The sequence below is a fragment of the Peromyscus californicus genome, unplaced genomic scaffold (genome assembly GCF_007827085.1).
Source record: "Peromyscus californicus insignis strain IS unplaced genomic scaffold, ASM782708v3 Scaffold_8__1_contigs__length_139910024, whole genome shotgun sequence".
NCBI classification, from domain to species: domain Eukaryota; kingdom Metazoa; phylum Chordata; class Mammalia; order Rodentia; family Cricetidae; genus Peromyscus; species Peromyscus californicus.
The window spans coordinates 9,198,144-9,221,123 of NW_026294606.1; the positions used below are offsets into that span (position 1 = coordinate 9,198,144).

Consider the following 22,980-nt stretch of genomic DNA (forward strand, 5'->3'; position numbering starts at 1 on the left):
ACTTGAGACCAAGGCCAGGCTGGCCACATCAGAGCTCAGACAGCTCTGTCAAAGAAAAGTTATCTTCCTGTCCCAAATACCAGGTGTCTGTCACTAAACTGTCCCATATCTATAGCTCTAACCGCAAGGACTCCAGCTGCCACTGTCAAGTTTTCTTCCCTTCAAATATCACTTTGAAAAATCCTGTGTATGGTGGCTACTACATCCTCACTTACCCAAGTGGCCTGGTGCCAAGACAGGCCACATTCCCTCATGTGAATACTTGTGCTGGTCCCTCTGCCTGGCAAACAAATGTTCATATCGGTGTAGAAGATGCCTCCTCAAGTCTGGCAGAGGCAGGTGGATCTCTGTGAGTTCCAGGACAGTCTGGTCTACAGAGTGAGTTCCAGGACAGCCAGGGCTACAGAGAGAAACCTTGTTTTGAAAAAGAAGAAGAAGGAGAAGGAGAAGGAGAAGAAGAAGAAGAAGCCTTCTCTTAAAGGTGTTGCCCATCAGCTAAAAACATGATCCTTTGTGGTACTATTGCTTCTCAATCTGGTCTCAGCCAGTGGGAGAGCCCCTACAACAAGACATAGGGCACACAGTTCCCTAGCCTCTAAGACTAAGCTTAAAGCATTGAGACTCAAAGAACGTCACCAGAAAACAATCCTAACTCTGCTCTATCCCTCCCTCACCCCCAGCCTGCATCTGACCTGTTTTGAAGGTTTTCTAGGGTCAACCCCCGTTGTATATAAACAAAGAAACAACAGAAGAGAAGTTGACAGTAACAAAAGTAGGCCGTGCTTGGTGGCACACACCTGCAACATTAGCACTTTGTGTCAGAAACAGGACGATGGGAAGTTCAAGGCCATCCTGCAATATATAGCAAGTTCAAAGACAACCTTGTCAAGATATGAGACACTGAGTCAAAGACAAACACCCACCAAACGTATGAGAAGACAGACTATGGGAAGTGGACCAGCCTGGCCTGGGCCTTAGCAGAACAGCTGTGGCTTTCCACTAAGTACGTTCCCCCACCCATCCAGCTCCTTCCATGGACATCTGATTTTGTTGGGCGCATCTCTACCCTGATTCCATTGGGGAGGGGAAGGTGGGAGAGTGCAGGGCTTGAGCAGCCTGAGGGACTGGCATCAGCAAATTCCTGCAGCCAGGAAATGGTGTGCCTTCAGCCTAAGAGTTGACTTTTACAGCTCACCCAGCCATCACCTCCCTTTAACAGGAGGAGATCACATTTGCTGGACAGAGCAGACAGAGGTATGGCCTGCCTGTGGCCGACTCTGTAAGCGATGGGATGGCGCTGTTTCCACTAAGAAGGCCAGGAAAGATGAAGGTGATGAGACTCTGGATGAAGGCTTGGTGAACCGACAGGAACCTGCTTCAGGTAGATTGGAGAGTAAATGGAAAAAGAGGGGAAAAAACAAGAAGCACCAGAAATGGCAGAACACGCCTGTAATGATGGCGAGTGAGAGGCACAGGCAGGAGAATCAGGAGTTCAAAGCCAGCCTGAGCTAAATAATCAGTTTGAGGCCAGCCTGGACTGTTTGAGACCCTGTCTGAAAAAACAACAAGTCTAGAGGTAAGGATAGTAGGTGATCTTCCTTTCTGTGGTGGTGATAGTGGTACTAGAGACTAGATCTAGACCAGTGGATCTCGACCTTCCTAGTGCTGTGGCCCTTTAATACAGCTCCCCATGTTGTGGTGACCTCAACCATAAAGTTATTTTTGTTGCTACTTCATAACTGTAATTGTGCTACTGTTATGAATTGTAATGTAAATATCTGTGTTTTCCGATGGTCTTAGGGGACCCCTGTAAAAGGGTCGTTTGACCCCAAGGGGGTTGAGACCCATTGTTTGAGAACCACTTTGCTCCTGCTTAGCAAAGCTCCTGTTCAGCAGCTATGCTGTACCTCATTGACCCTGGACCCCTTTAAAGATCCAGAGTGGGGCTGGAGAGGTGGCTCAGAGGTTAAGAACACTGGCTGTTCTTCCAGAAGTCCTGAGTTCAAATCCCAGCACCCATATGGTGGCTCACAACCATTTGTAATGAGATCTGGCTCCCTCTTCTGGCTTACAGGGATACATGCAAACAGAACACTGTATACATGATAAATAAATAAATCTTAAAAAATAAATAAAATAAAATAAAGATCTAGAGTGGCTGGATGAGGTAGGTCGGTGATAGGGTACTTGTCAGTATACCAGGCCCTGAGTTCCACATAACTCACAGATTTGAAATGGCATTTATTTTCTTATTTTACTTATTTATTAATCTATTTATTTTTGATACAAGGTCTCACACTGAAGCCCAAGCTGATTTCAAATTCTCAGTCATCTTGCTACAGCCTCCAGGGTGCTGGACCAGGCATCTCTATCAAATTGACACAAAAGGCTCCAGATGGCAAAACTAGGCTCCATCGTCAACTCCCTCGGCCCAGTCATACTGACTTTCAGTCAGAAAAGAGTGGACTCTGTTTCTCAATTAAAACCAGTGTACTGGCTTTGGGGTGTTACTCAGTGGTGGAGAGACTGCCTAGCACACATGAGGCCCTGAGTTCCATCTTCAACAGGGGATTTTGGAAGACAAAGTTCTGGAAATTTATTCTACTAGTATCAGCCATGCTCAGAAGACTCTTTACACACCCTGGGTGAACCCAGGATTAGGCAGAGCAAGGACAGCATCCTGGCAGAGGTGGGCTTTCTGAAGAGACTAGAGAAGGTTGGGGTATACCCCAGGGGTAGAGTTCTTGCCTAGTCTGTGAGGCCTAAAGTCCAACCCAGCAAAGAAAAGAAAGATTCTCTTTTTTTTTCTATCATCAGCTTGATACAGTACACATTCTTATCCTAATAGTGAAATGTTTCACTAATGCTTGCCCAGTGATTGAGTAAAACCAAATCTTATTATAAGCCATAGTACAGTCATCCTCGGGTCCCCCCCTGCTAGGTAGCCTCCCTGGATCTGTGAGTTGCAGTCTGATTGTCCTTTGCTTTATATATAGTATCCACTTATAAGTGAGTACATACCATGTTTGTCCTTCTGGGTCTGGGTTACCTCACTCAGGATGATATTTTCTAGTTCTATCCATTTGCATGCAAATTTCATGCTGTCATTGTTTTTCTCTGCTGAGTAGTACTCCATTGTGTATATGTACCACATTTTTCTTAGCCCATTCTTCAGTTGACGGGCATCTAGGTTGTTTCCAGGTTCTGGTTATTACATATAATGCTGCTATAAACATAATTGAGCATGTGTCCTTGTGGTATGATTGAGCATTCCTTGGATATATGCCCAAGAGTGGTATGGCTGGTATGTGGTATGTCCTTAAAAGGACAAAAGAAACTCAGTTCCCCAACCACCCCCACCTGCTTCCTTGAGCTCTGTAGTTGTTTTTGTTTTGAGACGGGTCTCAGATAGCCCACACTAGTTTCAAACCTTGCTATGTAGCTGAGGATAACCTTGAACTCCTGGTCTTCCTGCTTCCCCATCCTGAGTGCTGAGATTAGAAGGGTGAGTCAACATGCATATATATCTTTTTATTGAGATATAAGTAATATATTGTAAATTCACCTCTCTAAATACATATACAACCCAGTGAGTGGCTCAGAGGATAAGGACATTTGCTACCAAGACTTACAACCTGAGTTTGACCCCTGGGACCCACAAGGTTGAAGGAGAGAGCCAACTCTTACAAGTCGTCCTCTGGCCTCCACATGTACAGTGTGACACACTTATACAGGGACACATATACACATAAAATTAAATATGTAATAAAAAATTTAAGCCAGTGGTTTTCAGCGTATTCACAACACTCTTAAAAACAAGTCCACCTTTGGCTGGAGAGATGGCTCAACATTTAAGAGCACTGGCTGCTCTTCAAGAGGACCTGATTTCAAATCCCAGCACTCACATGGAAACTCACAACTGTCTGTAACTCCAGTTCTAGGGGATCTAGCACCCTCACACAGACATACATGCAGGCAAACAGCAATGCACATAAAATATAAATAAATAAATCATTAAAAAAATAGGCAGGGGTGGTGGTGCATGCCTTTAATTCTAGCACTCAGGAGGCAGAAACAGGCCGATCTCTGAGTTTGATGCCAGCCTGGTCTACAGAGCGAGCTCCAGGACAACCAGGGCTACACAGAGAAACCCTGTCTCAGAAAACCAAAAGTAAATATATTAATTAAAATGAGATGGGGCCAGGTGTGGTGGTGCATATCTTTAACCTCAGCACTGAGGAGGCAAGCCTGGCCTACTTAATGAGTTCTGGGCTAGCCAGGACTCCACAGTAAGACTCTATCTCAATAATAATAAGCAAATAAACTAAAATGAAATGAAATGAAAATGGGTTAGCAGGTAGTGTTTGCTCCGAAAGCCTGGTGACCTGGCCTCAGCTCTGGAAGCCACATAAAGGTGGAAAACAACCTTAAATCTCCTGGGATAAGAGTTTTGTTCTGTCTCTGCACTATCCTTGAACTTGTTTTCTTTTAGAAACGCATAGTCAAAGATGAAGGCATGCCTCTACCCCAGGTTTGTGCCCTTGAGCATGTCGCCCAGCCCATGGTATGTCAGGCTCCCTTGGCCTTCCCCATGCTTCTCTGTTTTTTCTGAGCAGCCCAGTAGCTGTTCGAGCATTTACTAGACTCATTCCTGCTTTTCCTCAGCCTTTCCCCAAGTCTTTGGCCAGTCTATTTGATTTATTGTCTAGTTTTTCTTTTTTTATATGGGATCTAGCCAGTGAGTAAGGGGTGTTTCTGTTCATTAGATCAGGCTGGCTTTGAACTCACAGAGATTGGCCCACCTCTGCCTCCCAAATGCCAGAATTAAGTGTGTGCCACCACAATTGGCAATATATATTTATTTTTAATTAAAGAAGTTGAAGAGCAATTGAAGATGCCTGACGTCAGCCTTTGACTTCCACATGGCACACACATACACACACCACACATACACTCACACATACAAATATGTACACATACATACAAACACACCACATACAGAGAGAGACATATACACACACACATACACATATACACACTACACTCACACACACATATACATACACACAGAAACATACACAAATACATACATACATACATACATACATACAAATATACACACAGACATATGTATACACCACACACAGAGACATACACACACACATACACTCTCACACACATATACATACACACAGAGAAACATACATATATATACATACACACACACACACACACACACACCATACACACACAGAGAAATGGAGATTTATAAGCTAGGAAGACAACTCAGTAAATTGCTTCCCTTGCAAGCACAAGAATGTTAAGTTTAATTTCCGAGAGCCATGTTTAAAAAAAAAAAAGTTGGGTGTGGTGCTTGCCCTTGAGTATTGGGAAGGCAGAGCCTCGCAGGGCCTTGGGACTCACTGGCCCCAGTTACAGCCTGCTTGGCAAGTTCCAGGCCAGTGAGAGACCCTAAAGGAAGGAAGAGAGAGAGAAAGAGAGAGAGGTGGGCGGTGTCTAAGGAAAGACATCCAATACTGTCTTCTGAACACACAGGCACTCACACACAATGAAGAGACACAAAACAAGGAGTGGAGGCTCAGGGTTCTCAGGCCCTCAGGAAGCTAGGCAGAAGGGTTGCCGTAAAAGCTAGAGGCCAGCCTCGGCTGTGTCGTGAGATCCTACCTGAAGAAAGAAAGCTAAGTTGAGCGTGTTGGGACATGCCTTTAATTCCAGCACTCGAGAGGCAGAGGTAGGAGAATCTCTGTCAGTTTGAGACCAACCTAGTCTATGTAGCAACCTCCAGAACAGCCAGGACTACATAGAGACCCTGTCTCAAAAACAAACAAACAAACAAACAACAACAACAAAACAACCAAACCAAAAAAAATTACAAAAAATATAAGACTTTTGTGTGTGTATGTATGGCTTGGGTTTGGGGGGTTTTTCTTTGTTTTGTTTTTTGTTTGTTTCTGGTTTTTCAAGACAGGATTTCTCTGCATAACAGCCCTGGCAGACCTGGAACTCACTCTGTGGATCAGGCTGTTCTTGAACTCACAGAGATCTGCCTGTCTCTGTCTTCCAAGTGCTGGGCGGCTCCCTGCCACGCCATCGCCCAGCAGTGTAAGGTTTTTATACCTAACTTCTTTAACTCAGCCTTTCTCTCTCTCCTTCTTTGTCTTCTTCCTCCCTGCTCCCTCCAGACAAAAATCCCACCAGCTTCCAACTAATCATTATGCAGCACAGTTCGTCCTGCCTCAGCCTCCCAGGTGCCGAGACTGCAAACAGGAGTCATTAAGCCAGGTGAGACTTAGCGTGTTTTCAAGTCCACCTATGCACTGTGTGTTCATTCCTCCTTCCCTTTTATGACTAATATTCCATTGCATAACTACATCACATTTTGTTTTCCCATTGATGAACAATGGCTTTCACTTTAGGACTATATAAAATGTTGCCATGAACATTCATGTACATACTTTTTGCTTTTGGGTTTTTCGTTTTTATTTGTTTTGTTTTTTTCAAGATAGGGTTTCTCTGTGTAGCATTGGCTATCCTGGATCTTGCTCTGTAGACTAGACTGGAACCAAACTCAGAGATCTGCCTGCCCCTGCCTTCCGAGTGGTGGTGTTAAAGGCATGCGCCACCACCGCCTGGCTTGCTTTTTTTTTTAAACTTGGCACAAAAAAAGTTTAAGTATCACAAAGTGTATCAGTTGGCTAAATATATTTTAAACAAAATCAGCCATAGTACAGCATAACCTTTATGTTAATATGTGTGTCTCAGTGGAGGGTTGTGCACTTGAGTGCAGTGCCCCTGGAGACCAACAAAAGGTATCAGATCTCCCTGGAACTAGAATTACATGCTGTTGTGAGCTGCCTGCGTCCAGGACTGGGAATCAGACCTGAGTCTCCTGTAAGCACAGTCCACACTCTTAAACCACTGAAGCATATCTCCGCTCCCCATGGATGGGTTCTTACAGGGGTATATATACCTTCAGTTCTCTTGAGTGTGTACCCAAGAGTAGAACTGCTGGGCTGTGTGAAAACTCTCTACTTAGCAGTCACCAGAGATGCATGCCAGTTCTCTTTCCCAGGAGCTGTGCATGAGGATTCTGAGTTCAACAGCCTTTTTTCCCTATAAAGTGGCAACTCATTATGGTTTAAATTTGCATTTGTTTAGTGACTAATGGTGTTGAGCATCTTTTCGATGTTTGTTGGCTTTTTTGTTTTTCAGATCCAGTCTCATGTAGCCCAGGCTGGCCTCCTTGAACTCCTGATTCTCCTGCTGCTGCTGCCTACTAAATGCTGTGATTACAGGATTTGCTATTGCAAGCACTGTGCCGCCACACTTGATTTCTTACTGGCTTTTTACATTTATATTTCTTCTTTGAAGAAATCTCTGTTTAGATTCTTTGCTTTTTGTTAAAAATTGGGGAAGTGGTGGCACACACCTTTTTTCTCAGCATGTAGGAGGCAGAGACAGGTGGATCTCAGAGTTTGAGGCCAGACTGGTCTACAGAGCAAGTTCCAGGACAGCCAGGATTACACAGAGAAATCTTGTCTCAAAAAAAGGGGAGGGGAACTTGATCCAAATGTGGTGGCACACACCTTTAATCTAAGGCCCCAGGGGTAGAGGTAGGTAGACCACTCTGAGTTTAGGACAGCCTATTCTACAGAATGTGTTTTAGACCAGCCAGGGATATTTAGTGAGACCCTGTCTCAAAATAAAAATTTTAAAAAAAGGAGAAGAAAAGGAAATTTGTCTTATTGTTGAATTGTGAAAGTTGTTCACATATTCAGATATCTAGGCTCCTGCCTCAGTCTCCCGAGTGCTGAGAATATACATATGCTACTGTGCCCATAGGGGCTCACTTTGTAGCCCAGGCTGGCCTTGAACTCAGGTCAATTTTCCTGCCTCTGTCCCCCAAGAGGTGGGACTATAAACATATGCACCATGCCATCCAACTACACACATTCTCTTATTTATTTCCTTACGGAGTCTCATCAGACCAGGTTAGCCTTTAATTCCTTGAACTCATGACCCTTCTGCCTCCACCTCATGACTCCTAGAATTACAAGCATACTAGAAGTTGGCTTTTTTTTTTTTCCCCTTTCTTGAGACAGGTATGTATCTCCAACTGGCCTGGAACTCACTATCTGCACTAGGCTGGTCTAAAACCCAGAGATCTACTTCCCTCTGCCTCCTAAGCTCTGGTATCAGAGGTATGATGAGCCACCACACCTGTCCCTTGTCTAGCTTTCTTTGTGACGGAGTCTTGCTGTGTAGTTTGAGCGAGTCTTAAACTGATGGCAATCTTCCTGCCTTCCCCTTAGGGGCGGGATGATTGCAGTGTGCGCCATCACACCCAGCTAGTGCTGGACTTTTGATGTGACTGGGCCAGTTACTCTGAGCAGGCCCATGTTCTGAAGTGGGCAGGTATTTCCTTATGGTGTGTCATCTAACCTCTCCCACGTCCCCTTCTCTTCTGAAAAATGGACACAGAGTCGGGGACTGGGGCAGCTTGGGTTAGAACTTCTGGCAAGAATCCTTTCCCCAGGCCACTGCTGCAGGTCTGTGATCTCAGTCACTCTAGAGGCTGTACAGGAGGATTAGAAATTCAAGGCCAGCTGGGCAACTTAGTTTCTTTCTCAAACTTAAAGTTAATTACTAAATAATAATAGTAACAACAACAACTTAGTTTCTTTCTCCAACTAAAACTTAATTACTAAATGATAATAGTAACAACAACAACAACTTAGTTTCTTTCTCCAACTCAAACTTAATTACTAAATAATAATAGTAACTTAGTTTCTTTCTCAAACTAAAAGTTAATTACGCCGGGCGGTGGTGGCGCACGCCTTTAATCCCAGCACTCAGGAGGCAGAGCCAGGCGGATCTCTGTGAGTTCGAGGCCAGCCTGGACTACCAAGTGAGTTCCAGGAAAGGCGCAAAGCTACACAGAGAAACCCTGTCTCGAAAAAAAAAAAAAAAAAAAAAAAAAAAAAAAGTTAATTACTTTATATAAGCAATATATAAAATAAAAGTAAATATAATAACAATAACAATAATAATAAATAGCAACAACAATAAAGAGCAGTTGCCTAACATGTGTGAAGCTTTGTATTTAATTTCAGTATCTTCACATGGACACAAAAATGCTTTTTCTGTGAAGGGGGCACTCCTATAATCCCCCACACTTATGAGGCTGAGCAGAAGCACCAGGAGGTCAAAGTCAGCAGGATCTTTACAAGGAGTTCCTGTCTCAAACAAATTAAAAACAACAACAACAAAAGAGCAGAGAGACAACTCAGAGGTTAAGAGCATTTGCTATTCTTCCAGAGGACCTACGTTGGAGTCTCAGAACCTACATGACTGCTCAAAACTGCCTGTAACTGGGGTTCTAAGGGTCCTGATGCCCTCTTCTGGCCTTCTTGGGCATTAAGCATGCATGCAGTGCACAAACATACACACAAAATAAAAAATAATTTATAAAAAGTGCTTCTTTCACAAGGCTGGTATCTGTTTCTTGGGTTTTTGTTTTGTTTTGTTTTGTTTTGCCATTTCCGTTTTGGAGAGGCTTTGAGAATGGAGGAAAGATACTATGCTTGTGGTTGAAGACACAGAAAATATGAAAATATGGAAACGGGTCAGGGGAGAGAGTGAGCACTGTGTTGGTCCTGGGACAGTCATCATGGAGGGAGTAGGTCTTGGGACTGGAAGTCATTGTAGGGGTAAGAGAGGCAGTGAGAAACTCCATGCACAGTGGAATGACCACCTGAGTTCTGACAGTTGAAAAGAGCCCTGGCTCCTTCTGTCTCGGCACCCCTCACATAGGTTCAGTTGGTGGATCTAGAGTTGGTAACTCAGCCTAGAGAAAGCTACAGAGGCCTGAAGTTCCAGAGCGTCTCCATAATCAGACCTGGAAGCCTTGGGATTGGATACTGACGGGTTAGAGGCCTGGCTACTGTGTTGTATCAGTGAGCCTCGGGCAGAGGGTGGGACAGAAAGGAAGTACTGGAGGATCATGAAGGTGATCACTGTTGGTTTTTTTTTGTTTTTTGGTTTTTTTCTGGTTCTAGAATATCATGGATTAAACCTAGAGCCTCACGAATGCTAGGCAAGCACTCCACCACTGAGCTTTATCCACATCTCTCTTTTTACTTTTTATTTTGAGTCAGAGTTAAGTTGTCCAGAAGTTGTTTGAGCTTCCCCACATAGATGTTAAGGAACAACTATTCACTCCAGAGAGTACCAAGGACAGACGAACCCAAGAGACAATTCCACCCACGTCTTGTTTAATGAACCAATGAGTTGATTACTTACAGGAGTATGGGTGAGTGATTACTTTACAGAAGCATGAATAACTCAAAGGCAGCTGCATAATCCAAAAGTTCATCCTAGCATGGATGAAGACACAGGAAAGCTGTATCTCCAGAGCTCCCTATACATCTTAGAAGCTCAGAGATTGTACTGTTCTTAGCCACTGTTACTGCTTTTATAACCTGGAAGTATGCTTTTGAAAATCTTGTAATGGCCGGGCAGTGGTGGTGCACACCTTTAATCCCAGCACTTGGGAGGCAGAGCCAGGTGGATCTCTGTGAGTTCGATGCTAGTCTGGTCCACACAGTGAGTTCCAGGACAGGCTCCAAAGCTACACAGAGAAACCCTGTCTCAAAAAAACAAAAACCAAACCAAACCAAACCAAAACCACAACTCCCCAAAAATAAACAGACAACCCCCCCAAAAAAAACCAAAAAACCCCCCAAACAACCAGGGTTTCTCTGTGTAGCCCTTATTGTCCTGGATCTCACTCTGTAGACCAGACTGGCCTGGAACTCAGAGATCTGCCTGCCTCTGCCTCCTGAGTGCTGGGATTAAAGGCGTGCGCCATCATGCCTCACATCTGACTCTCACAGTTTTTCTAGATCTTCTTCTGTGACATTTCCTGAACCTTGAAGAGAGTATCTATTTTCTTCCACTTGTGGCTAAACAATAATCCATTATATCAGAGAGAGAGAGAGAGGGGGGGGGGTGATTTATTAGAATGACTTACAGACTGTGGTCCATCTAATCCAACAATGGCTGCCTATGAATGGAAGGTCCAAGAATCCAGTAGTTGCTCAGTCCTTAAGGCTAGGTGTCTCAGCTGGTCTTCAGTAGATGCTGGAATCCCAAAGTAGTATGTTCTAACACCAGGGAAGGAATGGACTTGCTAGTGAGGCAAGGCTAAGCAGGCAAAGAACAAGAAAGCTTCCTTCTTCAAAGGTGTCCTTATATAGTCTTCCAGCAGAAGGTGTGGCCTGGATTAGAGGTGGGTTTTCCCAGATCAAAATATCTGGATTAAAGATGTGTCTTCCTGCCTCAAAGATCCAGAATAGACATGGATCTGCCCACTTCAAATTAAGCAAAAATCCCTCATAAGTGTGCCACTCCATTTTTGTGTCTTAGTTAATTCCAGATGTAGTCAAGTTGATAACCAAGAACAGCCATCACAGTAGACATACAACCAACAGCAATGGCAATAGTCTTCATGGTGTGTGAGGCCTCAGGTTTTATGACCTCCCCATAGGAATGTAACTCACCACTGGAACTGGGATTTTCACACAATTTTAGGTATCCTAAGTGTACCCTTTCCCACCAGACAGAGTGACTTTGTTTAAACTCCTTAACAGGGAGCTGGAGAGAGGGCTCTGTGGCTAAGAACAATTGTTCTTTTAGAGGACAGGGTTTGATTTCCAGCACCCACATGTCAGTTCACAATGGTCCATAACTTCAGTTCCTGGGGATCCCACTGCTTTTTCTGACTTCTGAGGGCATCAGACACAGATGTGGTACACAGACATACATGTGAGCAAAACATATACATAAAATAAAATAAACCAATCTTTTTTAATTAAAAAAAGACAAATCTTCTCTAACAGTTATTTTAATTTTTTTTTCTAGATGCTTTTCCAAATCTGTAAGTTGCTCAAGAGGGAGTAAGATGTCTAGAGGCCCATAGTTATTCATTCCAAGCAAGTGCCATTTGGTATCCTATCGCTTAAGAGCATACTAAAAGACCAATATACCATGAACAACAACATCAGATATATCTCAAAAAAAAAATCTCCTCACTTGTGTCAACTGTTTGTCAAAAGAGTAATGTTTGGCTGGCTGGGTGGTGGTGCTTGCCTTTAATCCCAGCACTTGGGAGGCAGAGGCAGACAGATCTCTGAGTTCTGAGTTTGAGGCCAGCCTGGTCTACAGAGCAAGTTCCAGGACAGCCAGGGCTACACAGAGAAACCCTGTCTCAAAACAAACATACAAACAAACAAACAAACAGTGATGCTCAGCACCTTTGAGTACCTCCTTCCTCACTGGAGGGAAGAGAAGGGCTGGAGGGACAGAGAGAGAGCTTCCTGGCTTGGCAGCGCAAGCCTTTGTACTCCCAGAATTGGGGAGGCAGAGGTGGGTCGCTCTCTGTGAATCTGAGGCCAGCCAGGGTTGCATCGTGGGAACTTGGATTTTTTTGTTTGTTTTGTTTTGCTTTGAGATAGGGCTTCTCTGTATGACCCTTGTTGTCCTAAACTCACTCTGTAGACCAGGCTTGCCTCCAACTCATAGAGATCCACCTGACTCTGCCTCCTGAGTGCTGGGATTAAAGATGTGTGCTACCACTACCTAGTCAGAGCCTGTCTTTAAAATGAAAAAAAAAAAAAAATAGAAGATCTGGGAAGCTAATGAAGCTCTCCAGGCTCGCAAAGTTAGTAAGTTGCAAGTTTCACAAGGCATTTGCCCAAGGTGCTAGAAGCCCAAAACAACTGCCAGGAAGGGGGCCGTCTCCAGCCAGCCGCCTGCCTGCGGGTTCTACAGGAGCTCAGAGGAGGCCGCTGCCTCTCAGGTCACCCGGGCTCTTCTAGTGACCTTTTACCTGAACTCCTGTAAGATCTCAGTAAACTTACTGGTTTAGTAAGCTAGACCTCTGTGAAGTTGGTTTTTTGTTTGTTTTTGCAACCACATCCGGGCACATCTTCTCCAAAGGGAAAGTCATTCACCAGGTACAGTGACAGATTCATCTCATTTAGCTCTCCATAATCCAATCATTGTTCATGCCATCCAGCCTTTTCACTCTGGTGTGTTGCAGCTGCTGTGGCATCATGGTACATTCCCACATTCCCCATGGTCTCAGGGCTAGCCTGCATGGACTCAGGTCCCCTCAGGCCCAAAAGGGAACGTGGCCATGTTCTGACCTGTCATGGCTGCCACTGGAGCCCAATCTGGTTCTGACAGGCTCTGGGATAGCTTTGTGGCTCCTGCATTTCCATCAGCCACTCCTGATTGCTGAAAGGTCCCCTGGCTGGGTGGACAATCTCCATTTCCCCTATGTTTTCTTGCTGGGGAGAAATGTACATTGCAGCCTCGAGAGAGAACTGTCCGATCCAAGGACAAGCTGGTCTTCTTCACCCACAGTGTTTAATTGTGTATGTCTTCTGAGAACTGTTGCCAGTATCTCAAGGCTTCTAGAAGTTTTCCCCGGGAACCCTGGTTGGACATAAATCTTGCTAATGCAGAAGTTTTAAGTACAATGGAACCTTTCTTTCTGTTTTAAAGTACACTGACTCTGTGTGTGTGTGTGTGTGTGTGTGTGTGTGTGTGTGTGTGTGTGTGTGTGTCTGTCTGTCTGTCTGTCTGTCTCTGTGTGTGTGTAGGCATACAAGCATAAAGTCCAGAGTATAACATGGACAAATTGGTTCTCTCCTTTCACCATGTGGCATCCAGGTATCTAACTCAGATTGTCAGGCATGGTGGTTTGAGAATGGCCTCCATAAGATTTTGGCATGCCTAGTCATCAGTTAGTGCAACTGTTTGGAAAGGATTAGGGGATATGGCCTTGTTGGAGTAGGTGCGTCACTGGCAGTGGACTTTGAGGTTTCAAAAAACTATATCAAGCTCAGTGTCTCTCTCTCTCTCTGCTTGCCTACCTATAGACCAGGAAGTAAGCTCCAAGCTCCATGCCTTCGTGCCCTCATGCTTCCTGCCATGATGATAATGGACTAATCCTCTGAAACTATAAGCAAGCTTTCAATAAAATATTTTCTTTCTTTCTTTCCTTATTTCTTTCTTTCTTTCTTCCTTCCTTCCTTCCTTCCTTCCTTCCTTCCTTCCTTCCTTCCTTCCTTTCTCTCTCTCTCTCTCTCTCTCTCTCTCTCTCTCTCTCTCTCTCTCTCTCTCCCTTTCTTTCTTTCTTTCTTTCTTTTTTTTTTGCCAAGACAGGGTTTCTCTGTGAAACAGTCCTGGCTATCCTAGAACTCACTCTGTAGACCAGGCTGGCCTCGAACTCACAGAGATCCTCCTGCCTCTGCCTCCTGAGTGCTGGGATTAAAGGCATGCACCACCACCGTCCGGCTAATACTTTCTTTTATAAGAATTGCCTTGATGCCGGGCGGTGGTGGCGCACGCCTTTAATCCCAGCACTCGGGAGGCAGAGCCAGGCGGATCTCTGTGAGTTCGAGGCCAGCCTGTGCTACCAAGTGAGTTCCAGGAAAGGCGCAAAGCTACACAGAGAAACCCTGTCTCGCAAAACCAAAAAAAAAAAAAAAAAAAAAAAAGAATTGCCTTGGTCATGGTGTCTCTTCTTCACAGTAATAGAGCAGTGGCTAAGACATCACTATTCAGGCTTGGCAGCACATGCCTTTACCTGCGAAGGTATCTTGTTGATCCACAGTGGGACATTTCTCAGCCCAGTTGTGTTTGACTCGGGGTCTTAAGGTGCTAGACATTCAACAGTCACCCAGAATCAAACTGACACTGTGGCTCCAACTTTGTTGATGCATGCCAGTGAAAATTAAAGATTCAAGCCAGGTGGCGGTGGTGATGCACACTTTTAATCCCAGCACTGGGAGGCAGAGGCAGGCGGATCTCTGAGTTTGAGGCCAGCCTGGGCTACAGAGCGAGTTCCAGGACAGCCAGGGCTGCACAGAGAGACCCTGTCTCAAACAAACAATCTGCAGAAACCAAAGGAGAGCTAGAGAGACGACAGCAGTTGAGAGCACCTGTGTCAATCCAGCCAGTCGAGGACAGAGACAAGCAGGTTCTGGGCTCGATGACCAATCAGCCTTGCCAAAACAGCAAGATCCAGGTTCACTGATCAATCGTTGGCTCAAAAAATAAGGTGGCAAGTGACAGAAGAAACCTGGCATCTACCTCTGGCCTCCACATGTGCACTCTGGTGAGTGCACACACACACACACACACACACACACACACACACACACACACACACACAAACTAAGGGTTAAAACCTCAGCATGTGAAGCACTGAGGAAGAGGAGGAAGAAGACTAGTAATTAGGTATAATCGAATTGTCTAGTCAGCCATAGGCTGTCACTGGCTCAAAGCACTCTGTCCCTCTTATCTGGCCAATTTGATTATATCTAGTTACAAGGCCAATAAGGTTACATAATGAGAGCCTTGCCTCCCCCCCCCCCAAAAAAAAAAGTCTTAGGAAGTTAATGAAACAAGATTCAGAAAGCTGTAACACCCACACCCATACCCACCCACAAAATCTCCAACACAAGGTAACTAAGAGTCCTGTTTTTTTTTTTGGGTGTGTGTGTGTGTGTGTGTGTGTGTGTGTGTGTGTGTGTGTGTTTAAAAGATATTTGTTTATTTTTGTTTTTCGAGACCAGGTTTCTCTGTGTAACAGCCCTGGCTGCCCTGAACTCAGGCTGGCCTCAAACTCACAGAGATTTGCCTGTCTCAGCCTCCTGAGTGCTGGGATTAAAGGTGTGCATCACCAACCACCCTGCTAAGATCTTTACTATTTATGTATGAATGAGTGTAAATTCATGCATGTGTGCCAATACTTGTGGGAGCCAGAAGAGGCATTAGATCCTTTGGAGCTGCGGTCATAGGTTTTGTGAGCCACCTCCCCTGGGTGCTAGGATCCAAACTCTGATCTTTGTGATAGAACAAGCGCTCTTAATCTCTGAGCCAGCACTCCAGTCCCCTTGGCTTTTAAAGACATGTATGAATTTATTTTGCATATGGGTGGGTCTGTGGGCAGGCTTGTGCCACAGTGTTCTTGTGAGAGTCAGAAGACAACTTTCAGGAGTTGATCCCTCTTTCTACTATACTGGTTCCAGAGACTGAACTCGGGTCAAGGATCGGCAGCAAGTACCTTTACCCACTGCGCCGCCATCTTGGCAGCTCCAGGGAGTCCTCTTTTATAGAAAGGGAATGTGAAGATCAACCAAGCTAAAGATCTGCCCTAGGTCACATGACGAGCAACTTATTTCAACTAGATGTGCTTGCTTCCAAGTCCCTAAAATGTTATTTATTTTTTATGGTGCTGGGACTCATAACTTGTAGGCTGCTGAGCCACACCCCCAGACCAAAACACTACTTTAAAAAATATTTTACTTATGATGATGATGATAATGTGTGTAGGTGAATGAGTGTGCAGTTGCAAGTGAAGGCCAGAGGTTAACCTCCCACATCACTACTCAAGAGCCATTCACCTGGGACCTGGTGATCACAATTAGGCTGGGCCAGTGAGTTCCCGCGATCCTCCCGTCTCCACCTCCCTGCGCTGTATAACAAAAAAATCACCACCATGCCGTGCTTTTTTGGGGTGAGGTGGGGCGGGGGGGGGGGGGGGGGAGCTCGAACCTAGGTCTTCATACTCGCCCAGCAAGCCTTTAGCAGCTGAACTAATCCCCCAAACCTAAAGCATCACTTCTTTTCCTCCTTGCTTCCTATTCCTCCTCTCTTTTTTAGGAGTCTGCATATTGGGTAGTCAACGCTGGCCTCGAGCTATCTCCATATTGTGTATTCAGTGCTGAACTTGAGCTCACCTTCCAACGGTGGCATTACAGGCCTGGGGTACCACATCCAGATTAAAACACAGCCTTGGATCACTGAAGAGGCCCCATGCTGACTGCCTGAGAAACATGTGAGAAGCGTGAGACTTAGCCTAAAGGACACGATGTCCTGGCACCAGGTTTGGGGACACTTCCTCTTCCAGCCCGCGGCACAGGACCGTGGGAGTCTGGGCCTCCCAGGGGCGAGCCCTGCAAACCCACGATAACGTTGCGAACACCACCACGCGGCCGCCAAGGACGCACGTGGGACCGCATTCCCGGGAGGGCGGCTCTGACTCGCCTTTGTCACGTGGCTTCCACGGGCCAATCGGCGGCCGCCCGGGCCAAGGCCGTGTTGTTGGCACGTAATGAGGAGCCTTGGAGAAAAGTGAGTTTTGCAAGCTGGGCGGAGCGGGAAAAGACGGCCAATTCTTGTCCTATCCAGTATGCTCCAGATCCAGCTGTTGCTCGGTGTCCATCTATCAGGATTTGCAACGCTCCGACGTCAGCGCTCAGACAGGAGGGGCGGGACTGGGATGTCCGTCCAAGCATCCTCTTCGCCTCCGAGTCCCTCCCACCCGCACTCGTGCTTCCTTGAGTTTTTGTGCCTCTTGCTCCGCTAGAGTACCACCCCTTACACCTTCCTTCTTTCCCCAGACAGTCTTCTCTTCCCGTTTTTTTTCTTTTCCCTTTTAGGAGAAAAAACAACTGTCTCCAGGCCCAGCCTCTTATCTCCTCTCCTGCCCTCCCCTCAAGTCGACCTTTTTCCCAGCTGTAATCTGGCTTCAGATCTTTGATAGTGTGCCTTGGTAAATCTGCTGTCAGTTGACAACCTTTATATCACATTGACTTTGAAAGCAGTGGGGTTTCCAGAGCATCCCAGCATCCTCTGATCCCCTCGTAAATGAGGTTTCCATGCGATGGGCTTGTGGTTTTTTTTTTTCCTACCCTGACCTCCCATCAACCAGAAGAGTTCTCTGTCGCTTCCCAGACACAACGTGTCCTTTTCCTTGAGGGAGGGGTCTCGCCTATCTTCCCTTGCATCTCCTATCCCCAGCAATTCCTGAGCTCAATCTCTATCCCAGATTTGCCCCAGGGTTCCAAACTCAGTGCCTTGGAAGTTTCACAGGTACAGGTTCAATGTAACTCATTTATTTAGTAAATAAGCATAGGGGACTGGGGGTGTTGTTCAGCAGTATATCACTTGCCTCGCATGTTCTGGGCTCTGAGCTCCATCCTCAGTGCTTACAATTAAAGCTGTGTTTCTATTTATAATTATATATCTAAGTAACGTAGTTATGATGCATGTTAGTTGCTTTGGCCTCTTGTAACCAGCACAGTGGGTAGTAATACATGATAAAGAATGCTTGGGAGCTGAGCTGGGTGTGGTGGCCTCTGGGAGGCAGAGGCAGTCACATGTCTGAGTTTTAAGGCAAGCCTGTTCTACATAGTGAATTCTAGGCCAACCAGGGTTGTATAGTAAGACCCTGCCTCAAAAGGAATGCTTGCGGCTAGAGTTGCACCCAGTGTATAATACTTGTGTAACATACACAAGGTTCTGGGTTGGTCCCTAACACCCAAAAATAAATATGTAGATAAATAAATAAAATCAGCATAATGTTTGGCTGAAAGTGTTTAGTTAGTTCCCTCTGGTTGTTTATTTGTTTGTTTATTAATTTATGGTTTTTTGAGACAAGGCTTCTCTGTGTAACAGCTCCTGGAACTCCCTCTGTAGACCAGGCTGGCCTCAAACTCACAGAGATCCGCCTGCCTCTGCCTCCCGAGTGCTGGGATTAAAGGCGTGCGCCACTGCAGCCTGACTGGTTGTTTTTCTGTTTTTGTTTTGTTTTTTGTTTTTTTTTATGCTAAAAGAGCCTGGGAATGCAGTCTCTAGAGCCTATGTATATATATATGTGAATATCTGTACACATATATGGGAGAAAGGTTTCATCCCTCAGACCAACTTTTCTATGGCAGAGGTACAAACTGTCCATTACCCCACCCCTTTTGCAAACAGCACAAAAGTGATTCGTCTTCTCTAATATTTCGTTGCCCAGGTGGAACTCTGCTGTGCCAGCTCAGCTAAGCGGTGCAGCCTCTAGGTGGTCAGCAGAGGCTGGAGCAGGTCTGTTAGCTCAGGCCCGGAAGCTGCTGTCACCAGATCAGGAGATTCGAACTCTGGTTGGGTAATCTTGGGCAGGCTATCTGACTTCTCTGAACCATCACTTCCACATGCCCATTGGGCAGTGAGTGGACTGTCCCTCACTGGGATGTGGTAAGGATTCTCAGTAGATCTGAGTCACCCAAAGGCACTACTACTCAGCTTTAAAAACAAAACATATATTTAAGTTGGGGAGTGGGGGCACGTGCACCAGTATGCATGTGGCGGTCAGAGGACAGCTTTCTCTTCTGTGCTTCTACCATGGGTTCCAGAGTTTGAATTCAGGCCATCAGGTTTGGTGGCAAGCACCTTTACCTGCAAGGCCAGCTCTGTAGGTCCTACTTAGCTTTCATTTTGGCTGAAAGACAGAGGGGAGTGGTTTTCATGATGCACTGTCCCTCCATGTGACTTAGCAAGGGAATTACATAGAGAAGGTCCCATCCAGGATCGCCTAGCTGGACTCTAGAGTTCTTCTTGGAGTCCTGCTCTACTTAAACCTACTCTCCCCTTTGTACCGGGCAGCTTCAGGGGAATCTTTCCAAACATACCCGTGATCATGACGTTTGCTCCTGAAAACCCTCTGTGCCTCACCAGAGACTCAAGCCCTCACCAAGGCCCGTGAGGGCTGTCAGCACCCCTCTGCCAGCCCTGGTTTCCTCTCTAGCCTTTGGTTCTTCCATCTCCTGGAAGCTGTCTCAGCGTTTGTATTTACTGTTCCCACTGTTGGAGGAGACGCTTTCCCCTACCCATGGCGATGGCAGAGATACAGGAAGGTCTCTGAGGTCGGGGAATTGAAGGACTGAAGGAGGAGTACGTTTGGAGAAGCCATAGAGAGGAAGAGAGTATTCTAGACAAAGGGAACAACCCTGTGCTGGGTTGGAGGGCCCATGCAGGGGATTGGGACTGTGGAGGGATAGACTGAAATCTGTGTGCAGGAGGCACACCCTGCAGGCCTGGGTTGTCTTAGGGAGCCTAGACCCAATCCTGAAGTCATTGGAGGGCTTTGAATAGAAGCAATTACTTAGCCATTCCCCTGAGCGTGGATTAGCAACTTCTTTCTAAAGAAAACTGTCCTCTAGGGGAGCAGGAGAGAGGGCTCAGTGGTTAAGAGCATTTGCTGCTCTTGCAGAGGACCAGGGTTTGATTCCCAGCACCTATGTGTTGGCTCACAACCATCTGTGACTAGGTGATCCGATGATCTTATCTGACTTCTGCAGAGTGTGAAGACATACATGCAGCATAACTTCCATACACATGAAATAAAATAAATAAGTCTAAAAAAAAAAGACAGAAATCTGCCTTCCAAGAATATCCTGATAGCCACCAACTGGAGAAGAAATTGCTTCATAGGTTCTCAACTCAAACCTCTGCTGAACCAGGCCAAAATAAGATGCTGCACTCCCTGTGACCACCAGGAGGTGGCACCAATATCTCAGTATGTCCCCCTGGACTCTGCTCTGATTTATTGCCTTCATACGCCAGAGACCAGAGAAGAAAAAGAAGGGATAAGAAAAGGGCCAGAACGTGAGTAGGAGAGAGGCTGGGGATGGTTTCGGTGCAGAGCACAGGATGGTGGGACTAGAGTGGCGCTGGATCAGCTTTTGCTTTTGTTTTCTTGAGGGCCTAGCAAAGTGTGTTGGCATCTGTTTTCACTGTCGACTGCCCTGCCATCTGTCCACAGGCCCCGGAAACACTCACCCTGTCTGTGGGTGCTGAGCACGTGCTGCAGCCCTGAGCTGCCTGCAGCCCCATCTATGAAAGTTTTAACCCTCTCCTACTCCCCTCCACCGCTCTCCCTATCAGCAAGTTCCTCTTCCTCCTCCTCCTCTTCCTCCTTCTTTCTCCTCTTCCTCTTTCTTTTTCTTTGAGACAGGGTCTATGTAGCCCTGGATGGCCTGGAACTCACTGTGTAGACCAGGCTGTCCTCCCTCACACTCACAGAGATACTCCTGCCTCTGCCTCAAGAGTGCTGGGAGTAAAAGCTCCCTTTTGGCAATTTCTTTCTGCTTGACCTGGAAACCCTGGTCCTAGCTGGAGCCTTGGAATGCAGGGAGGGGGATGTCCTGAGAGGTCAGGGGATGGGAGTGGGGGTGAGTTGTGGCTGTATAAACACTCTTTTGTCCCCAGAGGAAGGTGTGTTCCAGTTCGCAGCTGTGTCTCTAACCGAACACTACAGCCACCTTACCTGACTCTCCATATCCCTGTGACGCTGGCTCTCTGGTCTCTTCACTGGCCTGATATGAAACAGGAATCTCCGAGGCTCTACACAGTCGGATTCATCTGGCACCATGTTCTCCTTTACTCTGCGTGTGTCTGTCCACATAAGTGGCCTGGAGTTCCTTAGAGGTCCCCTGTGCCTGCCTGCCTCGTTCCAGGCCTTTCTGGAGCCTGTTCCCTCTCCTTGGAATGTTCTCCCTCCCACTCACTCTGATAGGATTCTCTCCTGGAGCCCTTTCCTGACCCTCACCAGGATCAGCCCTGGCAGGATTGTCAACAGTTGACCTTCAGAGCTCCCTGTGTTATCCGAGTCAGCATTTTCTTGGGTGTTTGTTTAACCGGAAACTCCTGGAGGGCAGGGGCCAGGCCTACCTGTCTTCAGTGCTGTGGGGCCGGGGCCAGGCTACCTTCCCTTGGTGTTGAGTCACTGAAAGGATACCTGGCAGATAGGTGCTCAGAGCATTTGGTTCGCTTGCTCCAGACCCCACACCTTCCTCTGTCTGTTCAGCTCTCCACTCTTCCGGATGTGTACTGAGGTCACCCCCTCCCAGAGGCATCCATGACTGAGCTTTGGTTTCTTCCCGTCCTTTCCTTTCCTTTTGTTTGGTTTTGATTTAGAGATGTACCTGGAACTCACTTTGTAGTCTAGGTTACCCTCCAGCTCACAGTGATCATCCAGTCTCAGCCTCCTAACTACTGGGAATATAGGCATAAGCCACCATACCCAGCCGCCAGGTTTTTCTGTTTTGGTGTTTTTAGACAGGATCCTAATTTTTGTAATTATTATTTAAACTTTTCGTTACACTTTACATATGTATTTGTGTATGTCTGTCTGTGTATATGGAAGCTAGAGGACATTTTCCGGGAGTTGGTGCTCTCCTTCCACCACGTGGGTCTGAGAATTGAACTCAGGTTATAAGGCTAGCTCACAATACCTTTATCTGGTAGATCGACTCCCTGACCTGCGTCAGGCCTTACGGAGTGGAATCTGATCTGATTCCTCTGGCTTCAGCTTCTCAAGGGTTAGCTTTAGAAGCATGAGCCACCGCGCTGTCCTGCTCCCCCATCCACCATTTTTTTTTTTTTTTTTTTTTTGTTGTCGGAACTGAGGACCGAACCCAGGGCCTTGCACTTGCTAGGCAAGCGCTCTACCACTGAGCTAAATCCCCAAACCGCCCCCCCCATCCACCTTTTTACTTGTTGTTATCGTGTGTGTGTGTGTGTGTGTGTGTGTGTGTGTGTGTGTGTGTGTGTGTGTTTTGATTGTTTTAGGTTTTTGTTTGTTTGTTTTGGGTTTTGTTTTTTTGAGACAGGGTTTCCCTGTGTATCCTGGAACTCACTGTTAGACCAGGCTGGCCTCGAACTCAGATCTGCCTGCCCCTGCCTCCCCAGTGCTGGGATCAAAGGTGTGTGTGAGTCACCACTGTCCAACATGTTTTTAGTTTTTTGGATAGGGTCTTCCTCCATCTTCTGGAACTCACAGCAACCTGTCTGCTTTTGCCTCCCGAGTGTGGGGGTTACGGGCATGAGGCACTTTTGTTTTGTTTTTGAGACAGGGTCTCACTTTGCAGGTCTCACTCCTGAATGTCCTGGAACACAATATGTAGACCAAGCAATCTACGAACTCCCAACAATCCACTTGCTTCTACTTCTCAAGTACTGGGATTAAAGGCATGCACCACCTTGCCTGTCTATGCCTGGCTTTAAAAACAATAATATCTGGCTGGGTGAGGTGGTACATGCCTTTAATCCCAGCACTCA

The 22,980-nt window shown here is 46.2% G+C and overlaps 1 long non-coding RNA gene across 1 annotated transcript; it reads left to right on the forward strand.

The window, feature by feature from the left end:
- The first annotated feature begins 20,447 nt into the window (after nt 1-20,447).
- LOC128102894 (uncharacterized) lies at nt 20,448-21,520 on the forward strand. Its single transcript, XR_008215589.1, has 2 exons — nt 20,448-20,526; nt 21,130-21,520. It is a non-coding gene; the product is annotated as an uncharacterized LOC128102894 (long non-coding RNA).
- The last annotated feature ends 1,460 nt before the right edge of the window (nt 21,521-22,980 follow it).